The sequence below is a fragment of the Aythya ferina genome (genome assembly GCF_964211825.1).
Source record: "Aythya ferina genome assembly, chromosome: 4".
In the NCBI taxonomy this organism is placed as follows: Eukaryota; Metazoa; Chordata; class Aves; order Anseriformes; family Anatidae; genus Aythya; species Aythya ferina.
This window is the reverse complement of record NC_140300.1, coordinates 72,264,715-72,292,579: the sequence shown is the minus strand read 5'-3', so window position 1 is coordinate 72,292,579 and position 27,865 is coordinate 72,264,715. Positions and strand designations below refer to the sequence as shown.

At 42.9% G+C, this 27,865-nt stretch overlaps 1 long non-coding RNA gene across 3 annotated transcripts; it reads right to left on the bottom strand.

The window, feature by feature from the left end:
• Nucleotides 1-646: 646 nt before the first annotated feature.
• Nucleotides 647-27,865, bottom strand: LOC311435813. 3 transcript variants are annotated; one of them, XR_014692418.1, is made up of 8 exons: nucleotides 27,787-27,851; nucleotides 25,176-25,240; nucleotides 20,577-21,292; nucleotides 17,260-17,444; nucleotides 14,107-14,231; nucleotides 12,826-12,976; nucleotides 3,083-3,150; nucleotides 647-2,046 (listed from the first exon to the last, which is right to left on the bottom strand). It is a non-coding gene; the product is annotated as an uncharacterized lncRNA (long non-coding RNA). The 3 variants fall into 3 exon arrangements; XR_014692417.1 differs by lacking the exon at nucleotides 20,577-21,292 and having other exon boundaries at nucleotides 27,787-27,865; XR_014692419.1 differs by lacking the exons at nucleotides 25,176-25,240; nucleotides 27,787-27,851 and adding an exon at nucleotides 22,518-22,638.

The following is a 27,865-nucleotide window of genomic DNA, read 5'->3' as shown; positions in this document are numbered from 1 at the left end:
GGGATTACAAATCGTGACACACACTTGAGAAAACAGAAGGATGGAGATGAAAAGAATTCCAGATAGTCACAAAACAACACTAAAACTTAACTTGGTGTGTTTAAAATACTGAGCTTGCCTTGTAGCAAGAGCATCAGCACAACACAGATAACTGTACTGCTACTGAGTGAGGGACATCCAACTAGCACTTTGCTCGAGAAATGCCACTTGGAGGGCTTGGAGTTCTTCAGGACATCGGTCCAAGAGGTTGGGAAAACAAAAGCCTGCAATAGTTACAGAAAGTCTCAGTTGGTGTGGGGAATACGATAAAAAGAAGCAAAGGGTCCAGGAAAAGAAAATTAAGTATTCCAAAAGTCCGAAGAGTTTCAGAAACCCAAAGCAGAAGAGGAAACAAATAATAGTAAACCATAACAAGATCACTTTTTTTTTTTTCTCTTTTTTTAGCATATAGAAAGACTTATTTTGATGTTTATGGAGCAAGAAGAGGCAGGATCCTTCTTTTATCTAGCTTATGGTTGAATTCAGAAGCAGCTGCAAGAGAAAGCCCAAGCGTGTTGGGTGTTTCACATGTTCATCTTACAATGAAATGCTCCCAAGCAGTACGCTGTTCCCTTTCAGTGCAGAAAAAAAATCCCAGGCCTTCTAGTCAGATAGGCTATTTATTTCTGCAACAGTCTGATTATGATGAATCTGCTCCCACAGGCTTCATGCAACCCCTTTCCTTAAGACTATTTCCTATAGCTCCGTAATCCACAACGCTGTTCCACATAATAACAGGCTAATCACTGCCCTACTTTTAAAAATGCAAAATATTTTTGACATGCTGCATAATGGTACTTCCCAAACAGCCCATAAACCTGTCCAGAGGATTCCTCCTTCATTTCCTTGCTTTGTTGTTATCTTTCTCAGCATCTTGTCTTGTAGAGTTCAATTTAGATTGCGATGTCTTTGGGCCAGAGGCCGCGTAAATCACCTGTGACTCCACACAAATATTAAGTAACAGCAGAGCCTGACTTTGGAGCCATAAAATGCTTTCCAGACTCAAAATCCTAGAAGTCCTCTCAGACTCCCAGGCAGTCTGAGGTGTGTGACAAACACAGTACTCCACAGGCAATCAAATAAGTGAGAAGAGAAGCTGAGGGAGAAGGGAAATTTTTCCAGAGCCTTCCTGAGCATTTTCACTCCATTGCATGAGTCTTCAAGCTACAAATTCAGGTTCCTGATCGCACAGGTTTGTATCAGTAACTCAATTCCTAACTTCTTTTTGAAACCAAAACTTTAAATCCCGGTTCTGTTTAAGATAATTTTGTATTATCAGGCAGGCTTTGCATCTAAGACACATGGTACTCCCACAAATGTTTACCACTGCGGGCTTTGCTATCAAAATTAAGTGCTCGCACACTGACCTCGGCATCCTTTGGGCAGTTGCCTTCCTTCACAGTATTAGGGTGTTCAGGAGGTCACTTACCTGATAAAATTATATGTTATATCACAAGAAGTGCCAAGAGTCTGAATTTTGCCAGTGTCTTCAAAAAGCTATGGCAAGGAAAAGCACCCTGAAGCAAGGGATGTGTGATTCAAGTACACAATACAAGTGTTGAGATCTTAAGGACAAGGGAAATTACTTAACCGCTCACTTCACCATGTGATATCCCAGTGCCCAATCACATGAAAAGGTACAGGTAAAGAGGAGGAATAAAAGCTCATTCTGTCCTGAGCAAAACATGTCTGGGAAAAACCTTTCTGGGTCACCCAGGCACCTCTCTTAACCAAAGGCAAGGGAAGCTCGCTGTAGGAACTCCAGAGGGCATAAGAGCCATAAAAGAAATTACAGAAGTTAGTTTTCAGGCAGACTCATGCTGCAGTGTGTGGAATAACGCTTCCCTTTGATCGGCTTCATCCAAAGAAACTCCCTGGCATGAAACAAAGGCGGCATTCAGGGATGTCTCCCTGGTCCACGTCAGGATGCGGTGGTTGCCTGCAGCGGCGGTGCGAACCAAAGCCTCCTGATCCTGCTCTGTCAGCTTCACATCCGATTTTTGCTATCTGTGAATGAAACGTAAGGATGAGGTTAGGAGTCTTGCTCCTAGTTGTTTGGGTTTCTTTGTGTGTGTGTTGTTTTTTTCCCCTCTTTCCAGTCATAGTAAGAGAGTCAGCAACACCCAAAGCGTGAGTCATGTACACGTACCAGCAGCAAACAGCCATTGTTCCAAGCTGTCCTAGGGACGTGGATTGCAAAGTCCAGATTTGGCCCTGGATTTATTTTTTTCCCCCCAAATCAGAGCTTTTCAGATGCAGAGCTTAGTTTGGTTGGACACTTATGTAAGAGAGGTTGGTCCTGGTACACCACAAAGGGCTCCTGCCCTGCCCAGAGGAGAATCCCACCCTTCACATTGCAGCACGCAGGAAACAAGGGGAAGAGAACGGAGACATGCGTGGCCAAATCCCCCTCATTTTGCCTTGAGGGTTGCACATGTGCAAACTGCTCAGTCCTCATTGTGTGCTGTACCACTTCAGCACCGAAGTCTGTTTTCCTGTGACTTTTTACTGGCATGTTAGACACTGAAAGCTGATGCAACAGAACAGGAATAGGGAACAGGTAATTTGCATCCTTCTGTTTGGGAGCAAGCAGCTTATTAATAATGTGGCTTCCAGGCTCAGCCCTTTGTCTAGTGCAGCTCTGCTTTATCCAGTCTTACCCCACGTAAAACACTTCATTAACACATGGTTAGGTTTATCAGCACTTGCTGCACAGATACAAATCAAACAGTTGGGTCTTTGCATAGCAGGGTGCCCAGCTCTCCTCTACAACTCCTAAACTCCAGGCTGTCAGGTGAAGTCACCTACTCACCCCAAACACGTTCAGGTATTCCCACATAAAACAGCACTCCTACTACAGGAAATAAGCCATAGTACACCAGTAGCGTGTTGTACAGGATCTCCCAGTATGAGATAACTGGGAAATATAAACGTGAATGTTACTTTTCTTAGCACTTTGAAGTTGCCGTGGGTATCTGGTTATTATAACGATGCCCCCCTAATGACAGTGGACACAGGACAAGTCTCAGGTACCATGACATACCGAGTAAGAGATGCATGCAAACAGTGCTCCCAGGGGCGAGCACCACAGCTCCTTCTGCTCCACAGCTCCTGCAAGAAACTGCAATTTTGATCTGCTCTGAAGAGCTGATATGGTGCCTGGCTGTCTTTGTTGTAAGAGTCTGGGAATTTCCTGCAAAGCATGTAATATGCTTGAGGCATCAAGTTTTTAGCATTTATTTGCCAAAAAAAAGGGTGTATTATTTGGCATTTTTCCATGGTGACTTAATTCAAGGGCTATGAACAAAATGGAAATGGAAAACACCTTTCAGTTACAAAACGCCACTCGCATGCACTCTGAATCCTGATAGCTTAAGCCACAATAAGCACCGTAAGAACCAAGGTGAAACCCCAGAGAAATTCATAGCAGTTAACTGTTAGCATCATTAACAGCAGAGCCCTTCAGTTCAGTGGCTGATGCAGTGGGGTCAGCATGAAGAATATTGTCATTTGTCCCCACTCTGGGATCCTGGGGTGAATAACATCCCTGCGCCTCCTCCCGGCTTCCACACCACGAGGGGATGAAACTTAACCTACCCTGTGGTCAGAGATGGGGCAGGATTTAATACAGAACACTGCAATCTCACTTTCCCTCAAGTCCTTAAAGTTTCTTATTGCCTTTTCTGGAGTTATGGGATTCTGTAAAAAGTCTTCCTTTGCTTAAAATAGGTTTCAGCCTTTCTTCATTATGAAGTGTGATGCCACAAGCTTGAGTTTTCAGGAAGGCGACAGAGAGGTGGCCGCGTTATCAATAACCTAATCTGATTTAAGAGCTTGCCTTGCTTTGAACATGGAGATTGCAATACCCCATACAGGAAAAGTAGTTTTGAGATACCTAAATGAAACACTACAGAACCAAGTCTTTCAGATTTTTTTTTTGTCTGTTTGTGATTTCTTTGTGTTGAACTCTCCATATCCCAAACTACCATGAGGGGCAGCTGCTGAGTGCTTTTTTGTTGTATGGGTTTGGTTTTTTTCTCCTTTCATCATAGTCCTTTAAGCAGACTCCACAGAAATAGAGGCACTATCATCACTAGTGCTTTTGATAAATGTCTCGGTTCTGACCTCAATTCATCATTTAACAGGCCTAAAGAGTTGCTAACCCAAATCTTAAGCTACCAGGATAACTCAAGACCACCTCCAGTTTGGTACAGAGCCACCTGCCCAAGTCAGGACAGACACAAAAAACTTTTTTTCTTTGAAGAAGTGCCCCATTGTGGAGAACAGGATGGTCCTATAACACTTATGCCCTGGAAGATACTAAATCCTCTTGCCTCTGCCTGCCTTGCTTCTCAGATTGGGATTTTCTGCAAGGAATGGTGAAACCTGCTGGTTGCTCAGATCAACTACTTGGTCTGAAGAACTTCCTCAGACAGATTTTTATGTCTGAAACAATCCAGCTATGGGCAAAGCTTTCAGTGTCATGAGATAGATATGAGGCCAGCAGGGCGCTCAGGAGTTGATCACACAGTAATCAACTTCTGGGAGAGCCGGGATTTATCGCAGCCATTGCCACCATTCGTTTCAGACTGATCCCTTAATGCAAACGTTGGCTGCAGATTTCCTTGAGGATATTTGTAGGATTACAAGTTTACATGCAGAGATAGCTAGACCAATTGTTAGATAGCAAACAAGGGACGAGTGTCCTCAGACTTTCTACGAAGTAATGCTCTTCCAGTCACTATCTGATTAGCTCCAAATCTTCATATAACGCAAGCTATAGCATCCCATCTTACTCAACAAGCATTTCAAAGCCTAGGTCGCTACACAGCTCTGCAGCAAAATGCTACAGATTTTTAAATAAACTCTTAAATTGCTGTTGTCATTGTCTTGACTTTCATTGTGTTGAATTTCATACAGCCAGCTGATGTTCAAATGTGTTTTGTGATTTCAATCTTCTCCCTTAGGCTTACCCACAAAACTCTACCACATACTTATTCAGCAAATTAACTAAATTATTTCCTTCCCGAAGAAAAGCTTAGATCTTCATGGGGAAGGCTGATGGGTTTTGGCAGAAAAGTCTGGAATTATAGAGTCACTGACTAACTGTAAATCAGCTACAACCACGGATCAAGGAAGTGTGGATTCAAAGAAGGCCATAGTGAGACAAATCCTGACTTTGTTCGTGATCTGTAACTTCATTGACATCAGCTGAACTACTCCAAGTCAGTGAAATTCAGCTCCAACTTCTTCAAATTCTCAGGCCTACAGTACGCCAAGTTATACATATCCCTCACAGAAACTTTCTTTTCACCACAGCCAATCCACTTGGCCAGATTGCTCCTTTTCACGTCCATTAAATGTACTGATTATAAGCAATATACATTAAATAACCTGTAAGTTACAATTCTGATTAGGGCCTTTTCCTAGGCCTGATGTCACTGTCAGTCCCATTTACACAACCTCAGCTGGATAACCTGTCCTGAGTCCTCTAACCATTGACCCATACGGCCTTCAAGTCAAAGGTGTGGAGCCTCTGCAGCAAGGATGCCCTTTCGCCGCCAGCCCCCCGTCCCCTTTTCCTCCAGCTCTGGATATGCCCAACAGGACTATAAGGCACCCAGCTGACCGAGAGGATTACCCTTCTTTTAGCAGCAGCAGGAGCTATCTCATGGCCATCCATCCATCGTACGCAGGAAAGGGAAGATGGATGGCCTCGCTGGGGATCACAAAGCCTGTGCAATCCCACACAGCACACATCTCAGTGCTCTGTTTCAGATGCTCTTGGCTGCAGGTTCGTGCTTTAACCATAAATTTCAGCACCTACCCCTCACCAAACCTACGTAGCTCCTGGGTGGCCTTTTTGACAGACACTGGAGGCTGTCCCCCACCACATACCCCAGCAGAGAGACCATCCGACCATCCGCGGCAGAGCTTGGGTTGGAGATGAAGGGTCTCTGTTCCCTTCATTCGTAACAGAGGAATTCGAGCAGGAGCTGGATCCTGTCAAGCGCTTCATGTCCTGCACACACCCTCATCAAAGAGCTCTTTGGAGAATACAGAAAGAGGATTAATGCTAATAGGTATCTATTTTAGAAGGAGTCACCATGGGACTGCATTCCCTCAGCAATAGTAACATAGCACTAACCCCACAGTCCTCCTTACACAGCACCTGCACTTGGACTTGCACCTGTGTAACAGACACTACGTTTCTTGGACCATTGGTCAAGCCCCAATGAAGTGCCCAATCTTAACTCCAAAGGAACCTTTAAGAGGAGCAACTTGTGATCCTCAGGAGCTCTGTTTTACTTAAATGAAATCACCAGAGCAATAGCAGAGCCCTTGGACACATCGCGTGTAATTCTTGGAACAGGGCAGCACAGGAAGACACAAGGTGTAAGGAGTTGATAAGAAGACCAAGAGCTCACCAGCTGATCACACCCATTAACACTCAGCTCTCAAAGAACAAGGCGGCCTTCCAAAATCCCCATGGATTACTGACAATACACAAGGGAAGGCCACCCCTTTGCAATGTCTTGAATTCTTCTTTGCTTTGGCAAGGGGAGGACTGTCAGGACATTCATGCTGAACCTCTTTGAAGAATACCCTAAGGACTCAAAGATGAGTTCCTTTGGCTCCAGGAACAATTCCCCTACACCAGTACCCAGCAGTCTCTCATCCTCACCTTCCTTCCCCTACATTCCTAGCTCACCTCCTGCACCTCCTCCAGCTATCCTAAAGAAGCGGCCTCCCAAAACTTAGGTGAGGTGTGAAATCTGACTTCAGAGCCCCCCCACTGACAAACTTCACATGAGTCAGGCAGCCAGCCCACGTACCCAACACCTACTCTTCATTTGACACACTTCTGCCCTTTTAGTGACATAACTAACACTAGGTTTGGTGTGACACCAGCAGCAAAACACACCACTTCTCTTGATTCCATTAGTTTTTTTTCTTTTATTATTTTTCAGACCTTGAAAAATGCAATTTTTTTTCCTTCTCCCTTGGGTGTCGTGCTCTTTGCAAGCCACATAAAGGCCTACAAGATACTTGCCAGCAAGTGGGAAGCAGAGCATGTTTTAGGATAGAGAAATCGCCAGGCACTGAGGTTTGGTGCTCTTCCTACTCGGTTAGCAACTTCTCTATCTTCTGCAGATTAAGCTATGTTTATATTTACATGTGCTTCAGCAAAGAAAATCAGGACTTTTTTTTTTTTCCTTTTTCACACTAAATGAGCATTTCTATAAAGCCCAACACCAACCAGACTAGGCATCAGAAATGACGACATAGATATATTTAAGACGCTGTCAAAAATAGACATTGAATAAAGTATTCCAATGGAGCGTGGGGAAAGGATGTGCCTGAACCCTAACTGTGAAGGGAAAAAGAAAGGGGACTATTCCAGCTGTTTCTGTAAAAACAAAAAACTGCAGAGAGTAGAGAAACTGGCCAGGCTTGTAGCTGTGAAGGCCGGCATTCCCTGCCAGCCCCAGGCCGACAGGCTTTTACTCTTTAATGGCTTCATGCCCTCTAATTAAGTTTTCCAAGTACAAGCCTTTTGAACAAATGTTTACATTTGTCTTGTTAATTCCCTTTACTTAATAATCAGAGGCCCCTGCAGTTACCTCGACACGGGGAAGATAAACCAAAGACACGATCATATCAGGGGGTTGACATTTAAATACCTGATTTGCACGAACATAGCAGAAGTGAACACCTGCAGACATAAAAAATGGATGAGCAAAACTGACAGTGCACATTTAGACTCCAAGGCTGAAAATACAGCTGGGGGGATTATAAGCTAAGGTATGAGATGGTCTCACTAAACACCTTGTTTAGAGCTTTTTAAAAATACCTTGCCTGATTTTTTCCTTTAAAAACAGAGTTCCCCAGAAAAGAAGGAAAGATGCCTTTTACTTATGACATATCGGACTCAGTCATTTGTTGTCTGTGCTGCTCTCCTCTGGAGAAGTCATTAAATCTCATTTGGGCTACAGTCTCTCAGCTAAATGGGGGTAAATAGCACTTCCCTATGTCACCAGAGTGCTGTAAAGGAGTAGGCCCTTGAACAGTTTCAAGCCAGGCAGAGCTGTGATGGTTTAACTACAGAAGTGCCTGGACAGCTGGACAACTGAGCTAGAGGCAGGAGAGGCAAACAGATTAGAAAAGATAAGCAGAAAATAACTTGTCCTTCATAACTTATCTATCCTGAGAGGTAGCACTGAAATCTAGGCCTCTAAGAAAAGGAGCACAGAGCTACAGAAAAACGCGTAGTCGTGTGGGAATCAGTAACATTGGTTTGCTAAATTTTTTTGTTTGTGGGTTCCTGTGATGGGAAACACCATGAAACAAACAAAAAAAAATCATTGCTGCTCCTTCTTTGAAGGAAAAACCCCAAAGATAAAAGCCAAGGAGAAAGACAAAAGAGGCTAAGGGGGATGGAAAATGTGTCGTGTCTTCTCATGCAAGAATTGAGGCTATGGATCAGCAGAGCCACGAGGTGGTTGCTCAGAGGGTTGTAGCGTGGCAGATGTGGCAACCACCGGTTCAACCGAGGGCTGCCAGGCCAACAAACACAGTGCCACAACTCGTTTTGTGCTTCCCGGGGCTAACGGGAGCATCACACGACCCCACCAGGCAGTCACCAGCAAGGTGAGAGGCTCTCAGCTCGCCCCTCAGCAGCAGGAGGGTCCCAGTTCTCCCCCACAGCAGGCATACCTTCACCCCGAGCCTACGAGGTATTCTCCTCACAAGCACCGTGCCCACCTGTAGTTTAACTTGCAATGGGCGCTGAAGTTTTTCCTCCTTCCTATCTTATATACCACATACCTGCCTAGAGCAACATTTTATGGACAGATATAAAACTGAGATAATGAAGGTTCACTGCAAAAGTGCTGGCACAACTGTTATGAACGTGGGACAAGCTGGCGCCTCTGTAATTAAGCAGATATTTAAATGGGCAGCTGCTTGCTCAGTAGGATGACCATCTGAGTACAAGGTGCGTAGGTCATTTCCCAACACCTCATGCTACCACCTTATCCAGCCAGCTCTCACCAAATGTTAATGGCCACAGGAACTGCTTTTTGTGGTAGCAAAATGCTGCTGTTCTTATGCCACCCTCACTTGCTTCATGCCAGGAGCCACATGCCAAGCTGCTAGAAGCAGCCCAACAAAATTGCTATCAGTCATTGGCACTGGAATCATGAAATTTGGTGAGTCCCTCCTCGAATGGCAACCTGTTGCAGCTCTCGGAAGCTGTGCCTTCATCTGTTTTCTGCTCTTTCTCCAAGGGACCTGCTTTTACCTTCTTAAGGCAGCTTTTCTTGATTCTGGTTCTTCCACCCATGCCAGCTCAGGTGTGCTCCCTTAGCTAGGTGTGGCATATCAGGTACCCAAGCAGCTCACCAGCCAATTTTATAAGCTTCTTGATACAAGAACTGAAGGACAATATTTAAAGTGGTCTACCTCAGAGGAAAATACAAATCCTTAAGTGTTGTGAAACAGCTGATACGAAAATAAACTCCTAAGATACTGATACTAACTGGCGTCACTGAATTCTCTTTTTAAGACATGTGTGCACGCTTCATCTACCTCTGCAGGTGGGAACCTGTATGCTTGCTGCATGGCTGTCCTTGCTCTCTCCAAATATAATCAAACTCACTTTCTTCACACGCATTCAGCCTTTTGCCAGGTAGGTGCTCTAGGGGCTCAAACACCCAATGTCTTAAGACATGATTCATTTATTTCAAATTTATTTATTTCAAATTTCATTTATTTATTTCAAATGCCACTGCTTATTTCTTCTTGATGAGCTCTCCCCTCTTCCTTGTTTCGGCATTGCCCCTCATTACACAGACTTTGAGAAGTAGCTTATCTTGCATCTTTCTTTCTTGCTTATTTCTCTCCATCCCTCTGTATTAAATTAAACAATATCATTATGCAGTAAACAGCCCAATAACCCAAGTCAGCATATGGTATTCATAAGCTGTTACTGTGCAGCTCTAAATCTGTCACAGCCCCCATTAAGTACCTTGGGCTGTGCAGCAAAGATACAACTTCAACCGCAGCAGAAAAGCCACCAAAAATCCAAAAATCACTGGCCTGGCCTTCACAGTGGTCGATCCCGATGCTTTGGAACAGGAGCGCTCAGAGCACAGCTGACAACACAAATGCTGCTGCCAGGCCAATGCACCTGCCCCAAAGCCTGCTCTCGACACTCCCCCATCCCAAGAGCACACAAACCATTTCGTTACCAAACTTCAGATGAAGGAATCATCTCATCGACACGGCCATTGAGTCTGGTGGCTCAGTTAGTTGTATATGCACAGACAGTGGCAAAGACAGCAACAAAAAAGCACAATACACTCCTCCGATGTGCTTGGTGGTGCTCTACAGGTTACTTCTGGAGCTGTATTAACATATGACCTACATTTTAAAATTAATTTTGTTCTTAAGTTAGGTATTCGGGTTTTATTTTTACTCCTGCAGGCAATCGGTGCTATTGTATGTGTATTAATACATCAGCTCCACCAGGTGTTTCCCCTCCCCTCCAGTGTGTGGAAGGGAGGTTGAAGCAGCAAGGGGAGGGTCTTCTCATAATCAAGGTCCAAGCATTGCTGACGCTCCCGTTCTGCACACTGCAACACCTCTGTCAGCAAAACAGCACCAGCAACTGATGAGTGTTCACGCGGGACCACTCAAAGCTCTAAGGACAAAGAATTACCTCTGTTGGAAATGGAGAAGGAGGAAGCAGCTAAATGAGAAGGCAGAGCCAGTTAAGATTTGCAAGAAAGAAATTATAAAAGGCTATAAAAAAATCAAAAGGAGAAAAGGAAAAATAAGATGATCAGAGCTGGAGGAGGGTTAGGAGAATTAAAGGTTTATACAAACATTTGAAGGGTAAAGCACAAATTTTAAGAGCAAGGGGAGTTGATATGAAAATATAATAGATGCAGTTTTGAAATTGCCTAATAAGCAGAAACTTTCAAAAAGTGGGATGTGGTATTTGATTTCTGCTCCTTCCTTGTAGAGGTAAGGTTATATATGGGAATGCTGCAGGCTGGGATGATAACTTAATGGGTGCGGGGAATTATGACACGTGGGCAATTAAACAACTTCTGAGAAAGACTTTAAAGGTGGTTGGGAAGTGAGAAAACACGAGGAGAAAAAACAGATACGCTGAGCTTCAAGCAAGGAGTGAGTGATTGCAGCAATTGTCACCCGGCAGACCACTTAAAAATTACTTGGTAATTTCAGACACCAAGGAAATCAGAGGAATTAGTACCGAGTCCCTCGTGTTAAAGGTGAAATCTGTTATTTGAAAGACTTCTGTGTGTACTTGCGGCACACAGTCTGGGGCCAGCTGTCAGAGGCTGCACCATACCCTCTGAATCAGTACTTCAGAGGAGGACACTGCAGAGGCTAACAGACAGAAATTGGATACTTACACAAGAACTAAATCTCTTAGCTGGAGAAACTCCCTCTTCCCTATCTGGGAAATTTTGTTCAATCTGCTTCATTTCACAGCATCTTTTGCATCTGTTACCTGCAACCAATTTCAGAGAGCTCGTATCATTTCAACTACCAAATGGGTAGTAAAATATTGTTTTCCTTTTTGTTTGGTAGTGGTTTGGAGCAGAAGCTGTCCGGTTACTGTGCCTAATCCAGTGAGCCCTGGCCAATACAAGTAACCCCTAGTTCCTGGCTGAACTAGCCTTTCAGGGGGCTCATCACCTGCCCAGATGTGTACTACTCTCAGTTAAAGATATTCAGTGGGTTCCTCCTAAATCGTTCCCTAGCCAGAGACTGGAAGGAACATCATGCAGCCCCCATCAGGCAACCCACATGGATGCACACGCTCCATCAAACAGCACCACATGTACCCCTCACACAGCAGGGCTGGGTTCCCTTGCTCGTGTGCTGGGATGGGAGAGGATTTGCATGATGAAGGCTGGAGTACCAGGGAGCAGATAAGCAGGACCAGGGGCCTGCTGGACAGGGAACTCTAGCAAGTCATACCCACCCCACAAGCCCTGGGACACTATTTTCAGTCTGCACAATATCCTGTGCAAGGTGGGATGCCCTCTTGACCTACATGGCAGAACTGTTTTTCATCTTCATTCTTTTCTTGCCCTTCTGTCCCCCCCCATAAAGCTCGAATAATATCCATCTTTTCCACACTATTCATGGAAACTGTGGATATTCTTTAATTTCCTTCTTTTTTTTCTTAGTTTGGATAACTCCAAGATAAATTTAACAAGAAACTCCTTCCGTAATGCCCTCAGGAGAAAAAAAAGAAGAAAAGTGAGGTTTAAACGCAAATGAAAGATGACAGCTAAATCTTTAAAATCATAGAAACACTAATCTCTGTTAACTACAGTATCTGAAAATCACATGAGTTCACTGATCAGAGCGTGCTATTTGTCCTTCTAGGTAAAGAGACGCGTTTTGAAAAGCTCCAGTGTGAGCCAGTGGTATTGTACTTCCTGAAAATAATTAAAATGATAACTGTAATCACTACCAAGAAATACAATTTAATTAAAGGCAAGGATTCTTTGTCAGTGCCTAACTAGAGCTCTCAATGGATGTGATTTTCAGAAACACTGTCATTCCAGAGGGAAAAAAGTAATTTTGGTCTTTTTCCTTGCTAAGTTACCAATTCACGAGAAAAGATAATATTTGAGCATATCTAGTTCTCAGAGGGATTCTTAGGTCATCAAATCCAGTTCCCTGATCAAGAAAGGAGACACATCATGTAACTTTTTTTTTTTTTTTATAAACACGTACCCAAACCAGTGCTGGCTGCAGTGGTGTCCTTCAGCAGTGCTGGAGGAGACATGTGCTGGTCGGTGGTGGGTCACAGGGTCAGCTTCTGTAAACACCTAGTCCCACAAAAGCAAGCAGCTGGAGCTTGAGCAGCGTGACTCTGGAAGCACTCCTGGAAAGGTTAGACACAGATGCCTCTCTCTTCTTTAAAATGTCATGCTCAGCAATACAAACCAAAACAAGGAACGCTCCCACTCGCACCCATTATCGTCAGCAGCGCTTGTCAGAAGATGATCGGTATCATTCATGTATGGGAAACCAAATGAGCATTAAACAAATTCAAGCTTCAGGGCTCTTCTTTTGCGAGATATCATCAGATATTAGCCACCATTTCTTGCCTCATCACATGCTGATCCCTTCAGTAATCAGGATTTTAATTACACAGATCTGTCTCTGGGTATTTTTCTAGCATAACTACTAAGAGGCACAAGTGTACTGAACTTGTGGCTATAGAAGAGATGTGCATTACAGACAAAATCCAAAAGTTTGGGTGCGCAGAGCTACACCCAATGGCTTTATATCTATGGCTTTGTATCAGGCTGTTTAAGGATTCGGTTTTGTGGCTTTTTTTTTTTTATTTTTTACTCTGACCCTAGGAGTTTGATAATTAGATACGTACGCATATATCTGCATACGCAGACATTTGCCAGCATGATGTGAGAGATGTTCACACTGGGAGTTTGCACAGTGCTGGCTCTTGCCTTTGAAAACTTGTTGCAGGGAAACCTGACAGAGCATCTGACCTGTGACCTTCAACTCAGATCAGGATAACTTCAAGCAGCTCTGAAGCCTGGTTACTTCTGCCAAACACTCCACTTTGATTGCTTAATAACCCGTCTGGTAAGCCTTCACAGCCTGAACCAGAAAGACCCCCAGGTCCAGGCCCTCTCAGCATTTCCCCATTCCTGCCCCTCGTCTCAAACATAACCAAAGAGCCTGATGCTCTAAAGATCAAAACTATGGATAAGCTCAGCTCTGTTTCAGGGGAAGCAGAGGCAAGGCTTTAACCTTGTCCAGGCACAAGGATTTTGTAAATCTCCCTACAGGGCCCGTGTTCCCATCTTTTCAAGGTGGAATGGTTTTGCAGTGACACGTGGACAGCAGCTACTTTCACATTAAACATCCTGTTCGGTTGCATTAATTTTTGTACTTACTACAGAAAAAAAACAAAATAGTGTTTGCTAAGGCTGGAGACGAAGTGATTTCAGCCCCTGAGACACAGAAGACTTATTAGCATCCTACCTGAGCAGCTGACATCACCCCATGATGAGAAAAGCTTGGAGCAGATGGCTCCCAGGACAAGAGCTGGACTCACAATGACCCAATACAGGAAAACGTGATCGGACACCAGCCTCAAGCCCTTCCTGCTGCAGAAAAATTAGTTCACAGTTTAACTTCTTTATTAGCCAGCTTTTACTACCACTTGAAGGCAATATATGGATTAAATTAAGATCCTTAACAAGATAGTTAAACATTACCAAAGCCCTGGAACTGAATTAAGATTCAAAGATAGATTCAAGGGATGCAGGGAGGAAGAAGCAGACAATGATGCTTAGTAGAGATAAATTTCCACAGAGGCAACTGCGGAGCAGAGCTGGCCACCTTCCATTTTTGTTAAATAACTCGAGAGGAAGCACGTTGTGGCATAGGGAAACTAGAAAATCCCCAACCTTTTCATTGCTATTCACAACCTATGCTTTTTTAGTTCCATTATTTCTCTCTTCTCAAAGTGCAAGGCCCTCTCTTTCAGCAGTTTCACAAACGAGTTTTGCCTTAATATCTTTAGGATGGGCATCACAGATGCTGCAATGCCCATAACTCAGAAGTTTTTCCAGAAGAGGTAGGCTTACAGTCTAGGTACTTGGAAGATCTCCTCCTAATTGCCTGTCTCTGCATTCACTACAGGGAGATTATGCCCCTAATTCACCGGGCTTTCAATGCCTGAAGCCAGCTGATGCAAAGCCTTCCCACTGCGACACCGCTCCTGTTCCCCTTAGAGCATCCCACGTGCAGCGCTCTGAGTTGGAGGTCACGGGGAAGACCTTCAGTTCGCATCCAAAGACATGATTTAAAGCATCGTTGAGTACTTGCCAACTCCAAACTCTGAAGGCAAAGCAGAAAGACTGCTGGAGATCATTCAAAGACAAAATTATAGAAGTCTTTCACGGTAACATGGTGCTGATGCAACCGCGTCTTCCAAAACGGAGCGAGTGATGCCTCCACTTTCATATCACTAGAGCCACGTGGTGAGCGATGCAGACAACACCAAAGCCAACTCTTCTGCAGCAGACAGGCTCGGGTTGCTTTTAATTTTAATTTTTGGGTTGCTTTTAATTTGTATAATATACAGCTTGCCCTAATTTATACACACTGCAGCATTAGACGATTAGACATGCTGAAGTATTATTATTCGCCTGATTCACAGCGGAGCATCCTCGGTCTCCGCTCCCCTTCTGTCCCCTGAGTGTGGACCATTATCCTCATTTTTGCAACTCATATAGAATAGGTGTCCTGCAACTATAATTAGTCCATTCCTCACTTGTTTTAATCGCTGTATTTTCTAAACTAAACCTACTGTTCTCAACTATCTTAATTATTGGCAAATTTCTGCCTGCCTAGGACACTTGTTTCAATCATCTCTCCCCTATTTTCATGTTTTTGTTGGAGAAGGAAAGACACTCAATTACTTGATTAAAATCAAACTTAAAGTCAAACTTAAGTAGTCAAAACTTAGGTATATTATAGGATTATGATCTTCTCATTTTCAAAAATTACTAATCTTTTCCAGAAAGTGTCAAAAAGCAGAAGAAAGGCAGCTGGAGAAAAAGTGTTTGCAGCTGCTTTATAAAGCAACTCTACTACGAGGTTTACAACTTTTTCCCAAGACAGAAACAGCGCTTTCCCCATGACCTCGAGTAAAATGAATATAACGCACGGATCACCACCAGTAATGCGTGTGCAGCCAGACACTTGTAAAATGTTGGTAAACTTTGCCAGAGACAGCACATGCAAGCAGCACAAAACACAGCAGCATACTGAAATGCAGTACATATGGGATGCTTGAGAACGTGCACAGGAAAATTTTGCTTTCCTGACATTATTTTGAGTGGTACGCTACTTTATGGTAAAGAGTATCCCATACTCGTGCCAACAAATCGGGTCATGTGTTTATGTATTCCTATTTATTCACAATATCAGATGTTTGAGAGACTTTAAATTGCTTGCTGCGACTATTTTTGTGTGTGTGTCTAAACCTACACTGCATTAGTTACCATTAATCCTGCTGTGTAGCTCCCAAATGGGGAGAAAAATAACCACTTTTTTTGAAAAATGCCTAAAAATGACACTACTTTCACATCCATCATCATACTCCTGCCTAGCCCTAAGGACTTCTTGTGTAATCCTTTGAGAAACTTGGAATATCTGTCACTAATAGGAGAAATATCCTATTTTAAATCTACATGCTTGAGATACTTCAGATCTAGTTTTAGTTTATCCCTAAACATTTTCTGCACATCAGGCGTTTATAATTTTTGAAGAGGCAAGCAGGGAAGAAAGAAGGAAATAGGTGGGCAGCTAAACTGTAGCCTAAGTTATTCTTTGAAGATTTTTCATGTAAGTTCTGGTGAATTTATTAATAAGGTGGGGAAAAGAAAAAAAATGTAGTTTATCACATGAAATTTACCATGCCAAACATCGGAATGGACTATTAAAACAAACCCCTAGCCTACAAATTTCCTGTTATCACTGAATATTATCTAGCAACTCCCTCATGCTGGGATGAGCATAATCTTCGTATGCTTTTTCTGCAGTGATCTATGCATTAAAGTACTATCACTTCTGAGGATCAGTATTCCTGGAACTAGACAGGCATGTTTCCAGATTGCCAAAAGTAGAACTAGAGAATAACTCAGCCTATCTGATCAAGGCAACTTCATGTTCTGCTCGGGATCCTTTCAAAAAAATAAATATGACTGGATTAAATTTTTGATCTATTTGGATAGTTCAGAGTTTTTCTGTCTCAAAGGGGGACTGAATGGCTCATGTCTGGCAAAAGCTGGTGAATTTGCTGCAACTGACCTTAATAATTCAGATCTTCCTTATTTCTTTACTCACTCTTCAGGCAGGACACGAGTACGGGGAGTTGAAATCTGCAAGGATTGCTTCTCAGAGCTGAACAGTTTTGTTGCTCTGAAGACCTATGCCATTTTTACTAGCACTTGCTCATTAGAAGTAGCACATTTGAGCAGAGAGATGGCCACAAGGGTTAGATATCTCCACTCAAAAAAAAAAAAAAAATAAAATAAAACACAGAAAAGCTTTAACCATAGATTAAAATAGCCAACCTCAGGCAACAGCAAGGCTTAGGTGAGAACAGTCAGGTGTATCAAGTACCTGAGAGGCATCAGCAGTTTCCTAGCAGCCTCCTGTGCCATTCCCAGTTCCTGGAGCTCAGCAGTGCCACCACTTCCAGCCCCTCAGAGGTGGGGAGGCAGACAGCCCCTGCACTCTGCACTGTGTCGGTGGGGAGCCCAGCAGGCTTCTGGTGCATCCGTGCTCTTGTTCCTTATGCGGACTTCCTGCAGCAGAAGGGAACAGGCTGTTCATCATTACAGTCAGCCACCATCTGTAGCTAAAACATCAGATGGCAAAAAAAAAAAAATAGGAGAGGGGAGTTGCTAATCTCTTCCAACCCTATGTTTTCAACATGACTGAGGTGACTTTTGAGATGTGAAGTGAAAGGAAAGATAACTGGGGTAGAGCAAAACTTCAGTCTACTGAGTCAGGTGGCCAAACACATCCAATAGCTCATAGATGGCCTGTCTGTGGCAGGGCTGCTGCTAGAGCCTGTTCTTAAACACACCTTGAGAACCAAGCATTAGATGAAGTTATGTTTGTCTATGATAGAAGTCACCGGCCAATGCAAAATATATTTCATACTAGCCAAATCCCAGAACAAGAATCTGCAGGCAAGAAAACAACATTATACAGAAGAGAATGAAACTAGTAGCCCAAACTGAAACACCATTTCCAAATCCTATATCATTGATGATCACGAACAAATGTGAAAAAGAAAAAATCTGCTCCAGCCCAACAAATGCAGATGTTTTTTCTTGAGAATCCGTGGCCCATTCATGAAATTAGGTAATTACCTTACAGGGTTAATAACAGAGTTTAAGCTTGGGACTATTTCAAACAAACTTCTTCCAAAAGACCCAGAAAACAGAACAAACCTAGAAAAAAAATCCAAGACTGTGTACTTAATCCACAGCCTGTTTGAGTGGAAGCAATATGCTTTGTGATTGGGATGTGACCAGAGTCATTGAACACATAGCAGTGTTAACAGAACTCTTCAGCCCCAAAATGAACTGGCAAGAAGATCACCAAGTATCCAGCAGCTTGAGCCTTGTATTCCTCAAACACTGTGCCAAGTATTCAAACTTAACCTGATTTGGATGAGCACATGTCAGGTCTTGTAATCTCTACCTGTTGGATAGCAGGTCAGTCTTTCATCAGTCACAGACCTCTGAATATCCACATGCACATTCATTCTCAGCTGGTGGCATGGAGCACACATGGCAGCCTGTTTACCTGTCACAGTAGCCTACTTTACAAAATAGAATGACCCTAGTCAAAAAATAAAAGTAAACGTGAAGGAGTTCAGTCAACTCCAGTCTTACAATGAACTGGGCAACTGGGAGGAGAGCACTGCTCATGAAACAGACACAAGAAAACCTTCTGAGTATCTGATTTATTCCTTCACACATTTCTTATTCTTTGGGTGTTATTTCTAGACCAGTATTAAATATCCTAGGCTATGTCTCCAGCACCTCTGGAAATCAATCCAACTTAGGAGTTGTCCCTAGCACATCTATACCATGCTTCAGTATGAAAAACCCAGGGACAATGGGGCTTCCACATTCTCAGGAATGTGGAAGCCCCATTGAATTGAATTGAATTGGAAGCCCCATTGAATGTGGAAGCCCCATTTTCCTGAGCAGGTTCCCAAGTGCATCTTAAGTGCAACTTAAGATGCACTTGGGAACCTGCTCAGGAAAATCATTCCACAAATGCTCTGGTTAGACTACAGGAAATCATGACTGTTGCTCTCTATTATGCAACTTGGTCCATCTTCTATTTTATTTTTTATACTCTTCAATGAACTGCTAGATGTTTATCAATGATAAAAGGGAGAATCATTAGAATTCTGGTATAATTATTAGGATAATGTATATGCAAAACTACAGATGAATGAAATAGAGAAGCTAACACTAAGCAGATACAGTACACAGAATCTAAAAATACCTCACTGCTGAACTGCAGAGGAGATGAATAGAGATAGACCTTTATACAGTATTTTGCTGGGGATAAATAATGCAATTAATCATGTGCATATGAGTTTGAAGGAGAGAAAGAATATTATCCCTTCATGTTCTGTACACTGGAAGCCTTAGGTTAAATATCATTTCAAAGTGTTTCTTGGCTGAATCTAGTATTCCTCTCTTTTAAGGAAAGTTGCTGGATCCCACTTAAAAGACTGATAATCCGGCAAAGAGGAAGACCACATTACCACAAGTGACTAAGAAACCCTCTGACTATCAATTAGTAGACAACATCAACCAACAGGCCTGGCAAACTCTAAAAAAAATGAGTTAGCATTATCCTACGGTAATTGCAGGATACGCTACTGCTTAAGTCACACGCTGAACATGATAGATCAGTTCCCAGTAAGGAAAATCTCTTGGGTATGTACTCTAAAACCCTCACTCACCACAGCAAGAAGCTTCATGATCTGTCCCTTATACTGACATTATGCCTGAAGTTGGACTACAGCAATGAGTGTTTTTTCAGGTTGGCAACAAAAAGGGAAGGAGAGGATAGGATTCTGACTGCAACCATTCGAAAGATTTAATTTTTCTCACAGTAGTGGGAAAAAAAAAAACAAACATTTGGCTGGGCACTTAACTTTTTTTTTTTTTTGTATGAATATTTGTGAGTGCTCAAAGGGAAAGCAAATGAAGGGACAAACCCACCAAACTGCAGAAGGCCAGCGGCAGCTTCTAACCCACTTAGAAGTGGACAGAGCACTCACCTGGTCTCAAACCTCTTCTCTGTCTGAGGGACAATTAATCCTTACCACAAACCTCTCCCAGGAACAAGCTGGCATAATGGTACCTGGTGCTACAGGAGACAGGGACCCAGGGAGATGTTGCTGGGGGGGCACTGCATGGTCCCATACCAACGAGGAACCACTCAGAGCAGAGAAGCAGAAGCCAGAACAACCCCGCTGTGCCCTACAAACAGGCTTGCAGGGTTCAGGAGGGGTGGTGACTGCCTCTGAAATGCTTGGCTTTCACCAAATTACTAGTCTCTCATATGAAATGCTTGGATAACAATTGAGAAAGCAATAGTAGGATCAGCAATTTTGTCCAAACAGTCACCAAGACCACAACCTTCTGAGAGCAGACCTCCGCTTTCCACCTACCCTCACTACCTTCCCCTCCCTCCACCCCCAACCCATCTACCCAAAAAGCCTATAGCCCTATATATAGCCCTATAACTTAACCTAATACATGGAGAAAAAAAAAATAATAATAACTTGAGGAAAATATTCTTCCCCACATTTTCCTCAGCCTACTCTTGTTGGTCCCCTCTGTGAGGAGACGAGCAATTCACGGGCTAACTCATCCCACAAGACCAACACCACACACCTGCCCTCAGAAAAGGTGCTGCCCACACTTCCATGAGCAAGCTGGCTGAAGGCTTGCCTACTTGCATGGTTGTCGCAGCCTCCTGAGGTCTTTTCCTTCTGTTCTCACAGGAGAAGGATCAGCTCCTGCTCTCCGCTTTTGGGAGATTAAGCCCTAAGGAGAGGCTGCTGTATTACTGAAAAATCTCATCCTTCCAACTGTGTCATTCATCACACCGAAGTACTCCTGCTTTGGGGTTCCAGAAAGTCTTCTGAGAGCCTCCCTCAGCATGCTCTGAGCTCCGGTGATCTGCAGCCACCAGATAGCGTTGATGTCCCCTAATGAAAACAAGCCCTTCCTTTTCCCTGGCTGCGAGGCAGACTCTGACTCAGCAGAAGCTACTGTACGGATAAACAGCGTGGGCCAGATTCCTCTTGACACGAGCAGCCCTTTCACACCCTTCTGGCAACGCCAAAGGGCCCCGATGCAATTTCAAGTGTGCTTTATACCCGCTGTAAGGTCTCATCGCAGTGCCAGGAATGCGTGAGGAAGCCTCAGAATAAATGAAATCAGGCCCAGAAAGGACAGAACTGCTACAATGGCATTTCTGTGGGAACTTTCCCAAAAGTCATCTCCCACTGAAACTCCGCGCGAGGCTGATGCTCATTCTACTGGTCACATGTGGCTCCCAGATCTTTGCAGTTCATCGGCCTCTGAACATATGTGATGGCGTCTCTCTGTGGTGGAAAAAAAAAATAAAGAAAGAAAGAAAAAAGGTGGCTCCGCTTCCAGCTCCACAAAGGATATGAGCAAGCTGTGTATGCTTCTGCAGCCCTTGTCAGTCAGTAAAATTAGATCCTTACAGCCCTCTCGCTTGAAGACATGTAGCTAGCTAGACGTCAGGCAGTGCAGGGCTGTATTTGAGGCTTGAGCACAGCAGCAGAATGATAAGAAGAAAGCTGGATTGGTTTCTGGCACTGCCAGGATCTTTCTGATAGCTGGTAATCTCAACCAGCAGCAGCGAGCAGACTACAAGGGTTGTGTGGAGATATAATAGGCACTTCTCAAATTATTAATTCCAATATATATATATAGTATATTCTTTTTATGACCTCTGGTGAGCTTTAAATAAAGCATGGCAACAAAATACCTGCATTTGTAATTATTTTGAAGTATATATCCATGGCTTTGTTTTTCTTGCTTGCTTTCGAGTTTTAAGATGAAAGCAAACAGCCCGGGGTTATTGTGAGGAGAATCTAGGTATATGAAACTTTTGTTAATTTTACCTATAGGAAAAGCAGCCTGCTTCTTCCCAAACCTTCAGAATAAGGTTTCATACTATTACCAGTGCAATATAATGAGCTGATTGTTTGGGAAGCGCAGGAGGGGCTAATTTTCCAGGGATTGCTAGTGCTGTCTGTGGTGCAATAGGGTCCCTTCTAAATGCTGAACATTACACTCAAGCCTTCTAGAGCACTGCTGCCATTCCATGCAAATTCCTTTGCTAACTTTATATTGGAAACATTTGCAGTGATCTTTTTAACCTCTGTCTGTGTCCCCAGCGAGAGGGAAGCTGACTGAAAAATGTAAAGAGACCGATGAGCACATCTATGAAATTTAAACTGTGGACCACCTCCCCCCCAAAAATATATATTTGTCACTTTTGACATTTGCTGACTCTTTTCCTTTAAAAGAAAAAGTCAAGAGCTTTAAAGAAAAATTAGGGAAAGCCGCCTGAAAGGGTTAAACTTTTTCCCTACAGCTTCTCTAAGCGGAACTGATATTCTTAGTCTGACTTAAGGATATGGAATAGAAAGGCTGCCAACATCTGTTGTGGTCAGAGACAGATAAAAGAGACTAATTCAGAGCTGGAAGAACCCATGTACAGCATTCTGTGTTGCATTACCCTCTGCATAAAAGCACGCAAAATAGCATTTGATAGTATGGAAGATAGGTGCTCACCTAAACTTCTTCACCGTAGGGACCTGGGAGCTTCACACGTATGGAAGTTCCCTCATCACCATGGAGGGAGAGAGAAAGCACAACGTGACACATTCAGCTTCCAACTGGGGAGCTCTGGGGCTGAGAACATTTCAGAAACACTGAGTTTATAATCACACTGCTACGTAACAGGGCCATAGGAATGAAACAGAAAAGAGACAGGTGATTTGGGAGCTCACAGGTATTGAGAGCAATATCAATTTCACCTGCTGGCCATTAAAAACTTAGCACAGAACAAATTAGGATACTAATTAACTTTGGAAGTGGATTAGCCCAAACTCCATGAAGGCACTCAGAGCAAGAGGATCCACAGAGGCTTGAAGAGCTAATGTGATTTACATTCACACCCCAATTCAGTTCTTAAATGTACTTCATGTAGACAAGCCTTCAAATTACTGTAATCAGTAATTATTTCCAAGGAAGCCAATGCCATTATGGCAGTACACAACAGGCACACAGTCAAAATCAGGCCTATAGACAACAAACTGCAGAACAAGTGCATCCATCTATATTTACTTTTGCCAAGATTGTAGGACAATCCTGTAGGACAGGAACTTCAGGATCTGAAGTACAGTTTGAATGACAGCCATTTTACTGCAGGAAAAGAAAGTTTTACATACAGGCAACTTAATTACGTTACGAGTGAGGCTACAAGTGACACCAAGTGTGTAAAGTCTAAATGCTCTTCTGCTGTGAGCTCTGCTGTCCTTATTCCAAACAAGCATCCAGCTTGCCTCTTTCACAGTAAACCTCGCTTTACACCTCACCTTTCATATTCATCAGGAGCTAGGATGCAGATGGAATTAAAACTCCCTGTCAGGAGTCGTGTTGCTTTCAGGAGCACAGAGCAGGAGCCAGAGGCACTGGGCCCAGCTTCTGAGAAGGTAGAACTAGAAGTCCTGCCCTAAGTTCTGCTCCTGTGAGGTGATCTAGTCCTTATTCTAAAGGACAATTGAGCTGAGCAATATTTCTTATCACCTTTTACACCCTGACATACCCCTCAAAACATTCCCCTCATCTTTCAGAAAACAAGCAGAACATTGGCAGGTATAGCATCACCGATCAAAACTCTACCAGTTTAGAGAAATTCTCCTTCGGCTACCTCCACCCATTTTAAAATTTTCTTTGCACATCTTGGCAGTTAGAGAACTTCACCAAACATTTCTTGCTTGATATAACAAAAAAGAACCAGATTATGAAGCACTGGCTTGCATCTGTACTAGATCAATAATTAAGGATTCTTAACATAAACACCAGTTTCTTCTCATAGTTGCATAATGCAAGCCTTTCACAAAGCAGGTGTAAATTTACAAGCTGGCTTTGTGAACTCATTCCTTCATTGTCAAACTCTTAATTAAATCTGATTTTTCAGCTCAATAGCATGTTTGTGTGTTAAACATACAAAGAATTATTAAATCATACTGAGTTTTTACCACCATTACAGATACACATTTTGCAAGCCTCCAAATATTCTAAATTATTGATAAGTATTTAGTCACACTTTTTTCCCCCAAATATGTTTTTAATAACTGATCTTTATTTCAGATGCATGAAAATCAATGATTTAAAACATATTTTGAGGTTTAAACAACTACACCACGACTACCTCTTCTGTAATCTCAGACTGCATATATCAGAATCAAGATGCACCCTGGCAAAGACATCTTGCCATAGCTAAATGTAGCATCTGATACAGCTTTTAGATCCCATTGTATTTCTCAGTTGCTAAATAATATGCCCAGTAGGCTAATAGCAGTCTGTGCAAGGTCTGATCCCGTGGGATTTTGCCATCCAAAATCTGCCAGCCTCTAGATCTGTATTTCTATGACTGCGAAGGCAGCTCTCCGTAAGGAGACATGGTTTGTGCAAGAAGTAGGAGGATTTTGTACACCACACAAGTTCTTCATGTTCCACAGTCCAAAATAGACTTATCTGGAGCCAATTTACTGAATGTAATTTATACCAGACCCTTGCTGGAATGACTTGCACTCTTGCGGCTCTTCAGATGTATATCCAATAGGGAGCTATCACTCTGCATGAGTTTTAATACAGAGGTCCAAGTACAAAATCCAGTACCCTGAGACACCATGTGGCTTTGGAGCTTTCCTTGAGAGAAGCAGAGCCAATAGCTCAGCAGCCAGGTTATATACACTACAGAGTTCTTCTACTTGTAACAGGTATGATATGGGTTATTTTCTTTTTAGGATTTGACAGTCTTCTCCAACAAATAACGAGGTCAAATAGTTAATCACTTTTTCAGCCTAGAAAGTTTTCAACTCAGCTATTATTTCAGAAAGACAGGCCTAGCCCTTAGAGATGCTGAGCATTGGCTATGCTATTGGAACAAATGCATAAGGAATATACAATTTTCTTCTGAATCTGTACAGCCCTCATAGCCTTTTTCACAGTGTTTATAAGCATGAAATACCAAAGACACTATACAAGTCTGGTACAGAACTGGACATGAGATGTATAGATTACATGCATGTAACCTGAACAACAGTTTGTACATAATTAAATACTCCAAACTTGAAATCTCATTCTACAGAGTTTTGTACTACAGAAAGGTCTTCCGCATATAATCTGGAACAGGCAGCCAAACAACTACATTGTACTCACCAACATGAGCTGTGCATTCTTTAAATTTATGTCTCAGGCAATTTCAATACCAATCCATTCTGCAGCTGAAAAATGAGGAAGTGAGAAATCACTTTTGATGTAAACCACCAGCATGAAGCAAGAATAGTCAGTAAAGAATATCCACTGTCTTTGAAAGAGCAGTGCTTCGGAAAGCATACACTGAAGGTATGTCTTTACTGCACCCTGCAATGCAGTGAAGCTTTTAGTGAACCAACTCCCACCCATACCAGAAGCAGCCCAGGCAAGGCAGCATGAAGCTCAGCAGGTGACCTCCTGATACTCACTGAAAGAGACCCACCATAAGCAGAATTATTTAGTTGCAACTGCAGCACCTAGAAGTCCTTGACATAAAGTGTGACATTCTCATTATTTTTTCTTTCAGATTGATAGGATCAGCTTTTGTGCAACACTTTCCGAATATTAATATATAGAAATTAGATTATATTCACCTGCATGTACACCTTAGAACATACTGCTGCTGTACTATCAAAAGGCAACTTTTAGCAGCATCACAATAGCACCGTGTCCTCATTATATGCCTGTATTTCAGCAGGGGGATGAGATGCTTTGAACCTAATGCTACAAAGTCAGTCAGTGAGGGAGCAAAGAGGTGAACTTACACCTGCAACACCATAGGTCACAACCCTGATTTCTACAGCAACCATTTTCCTTGGCCACAGGGAAGGAGCTCCCCTGTGCTTTGGTGCCCGCAGTCCCTAAACTGCAAAGGGAGGCACACAGCTTGTGGGGTAGCAGAACAGCAGGAAATACTTCACTGAAATTAAAACAAGTAGATTTTCACTGCTTAAACATGCAAATGGCTTACACATTACTGCAACATGGCAGGATCATATTAATTTTAATAGGCCTGCTCCCCACTGCAAAGCACTAGAGATCTTTCCTGGATATTTTTTTCTAAAATAGCTCAAATTGTTACACTGTCAGGCATGGTATCAGTGTTTAAGGCTCTCCTGTTGCAAACACTCACCCACAAGCAGCAGTCTCACCTGCTTTGATATTTATCAATGATAGGAAAGCCCTTTTAAATCCTCACAGCAGAGGAAACAGTGTAATGACCCTGAAGTCAGGGAAATGTAGTTACTGATTAGCAACAGCCCAAGAAAAAGAAGTGTCTGCAGGAGGGAAGAAAAAAAAAAAAAAAAAAAGCAGTTTGGGGACCTTCAGAAGTTTATCTCAAAGACATCTGAAAGCCCAGAGAGTATTTTTGTTTGCTAACAGTGCAGCTATAAATGTGTTTTCCTCAAATGCCTGTGCACCAGGCCCACAACTCAGTCTCTGCCTCTCATGAGGAGACTCACAGCAACCACGTCCTACCTGCCCTCACCAGGCACCTACCAACCACCCTCCTCCAGAGTCTGCCACACGGAAGGAATAACACCCCACCCCAGGACAGCAAAGCTGGGTGGGCAAGGAGGATTTCAGACATTTCCTGCTGTTTTTTGCTGTGCCCACGCAGCTCCCTCAGTAGCGCACCTCAGGCCAACACCAGGCAGCCATTACCTGCTCTAGGCCAGTCACGGCTGGTTCACTCAGCAGCAGGAGAACCCTGCTACACACCAAAACCTGACCATTGCCCCCCAAAATCATCAGCCCCTAACTTGAAAACACAGACTGCATCCCTTCAATGCTTCCCAGACCTTTTTTACCAAAAGTTTTTACCAAAAATTTAGCAGTCACAGGGTAGGAAACACTCCTTACTCCCCCTGTTCCAAAAGAGCAGATCCTTCTGGAGGCTGCTGGATTGGTAGAACTGTTTCTAGGCTATTAAGTTTATGTAAGCATTTGAAGAGCATTTTTTATTTCAGCTGCTACATCTCTTATTAGCAGTAATTTCCACTTAATAGATATTATTTACACATTGTTTTAAATATATTTAAGATCATCCCCATGCTTCCTAGCTTCATAATGGGTTCCCTTTCATAACTACGAAGGCTCTCACAAAAGCTGATTCAGTAGTAGGACATCATAGGCTACATCAACATCAGATTCATCTCAGGCAGATATATTTTGGCTTTATTCCCCCACACTGCATCTAAGGTGTGTAAACTGTCAGGAATATCAGCTTCAGGAAAGTGACAAATATTATTACTCTCACAAAACCACGCATTGAAATATGAGATGGCTACGAAGAACACGAGCTTGTTGTAGACCATTGATATTTTGAATAAGTTGAAATAATAACATCCATTCAACATGATAGCCTGTCTCTAACAGCAAACCTACTTGGCACCAAACAGTTATAAGAGTCAAGAACCATATCTCAAAAGCCTTGCAGTTAAAAATAAATATATATATATTTCTCAAAGCAATCTTGTAGGATCAGTAAATATTATGCTCCCACTTCATAGACAGATAGACTTCTCTGTGCCTTTTTAAACAGGCATAGACAAGGCCTGCAAAGTTAAAAAGTAAAAGCTCTAGCAAGGCTGGGGATTAAAATAAGAAAATATGGAGAGTTTGCCTCAGTCTTTCAACTAAGCATTTAATCAAAAAATAGTATTTCTATTCAAAAGCAGCTTGAAAAGCTCAGACATTTCTTAACCTCTCTTCCATCATAGCCCCAACTTGCCTCCATGGTGCAACATCTTCTCCCTTAGCAAGGAGGCAGCAACCATGCACAGCACAGCAGGGAAGATAACTAGCTTCCC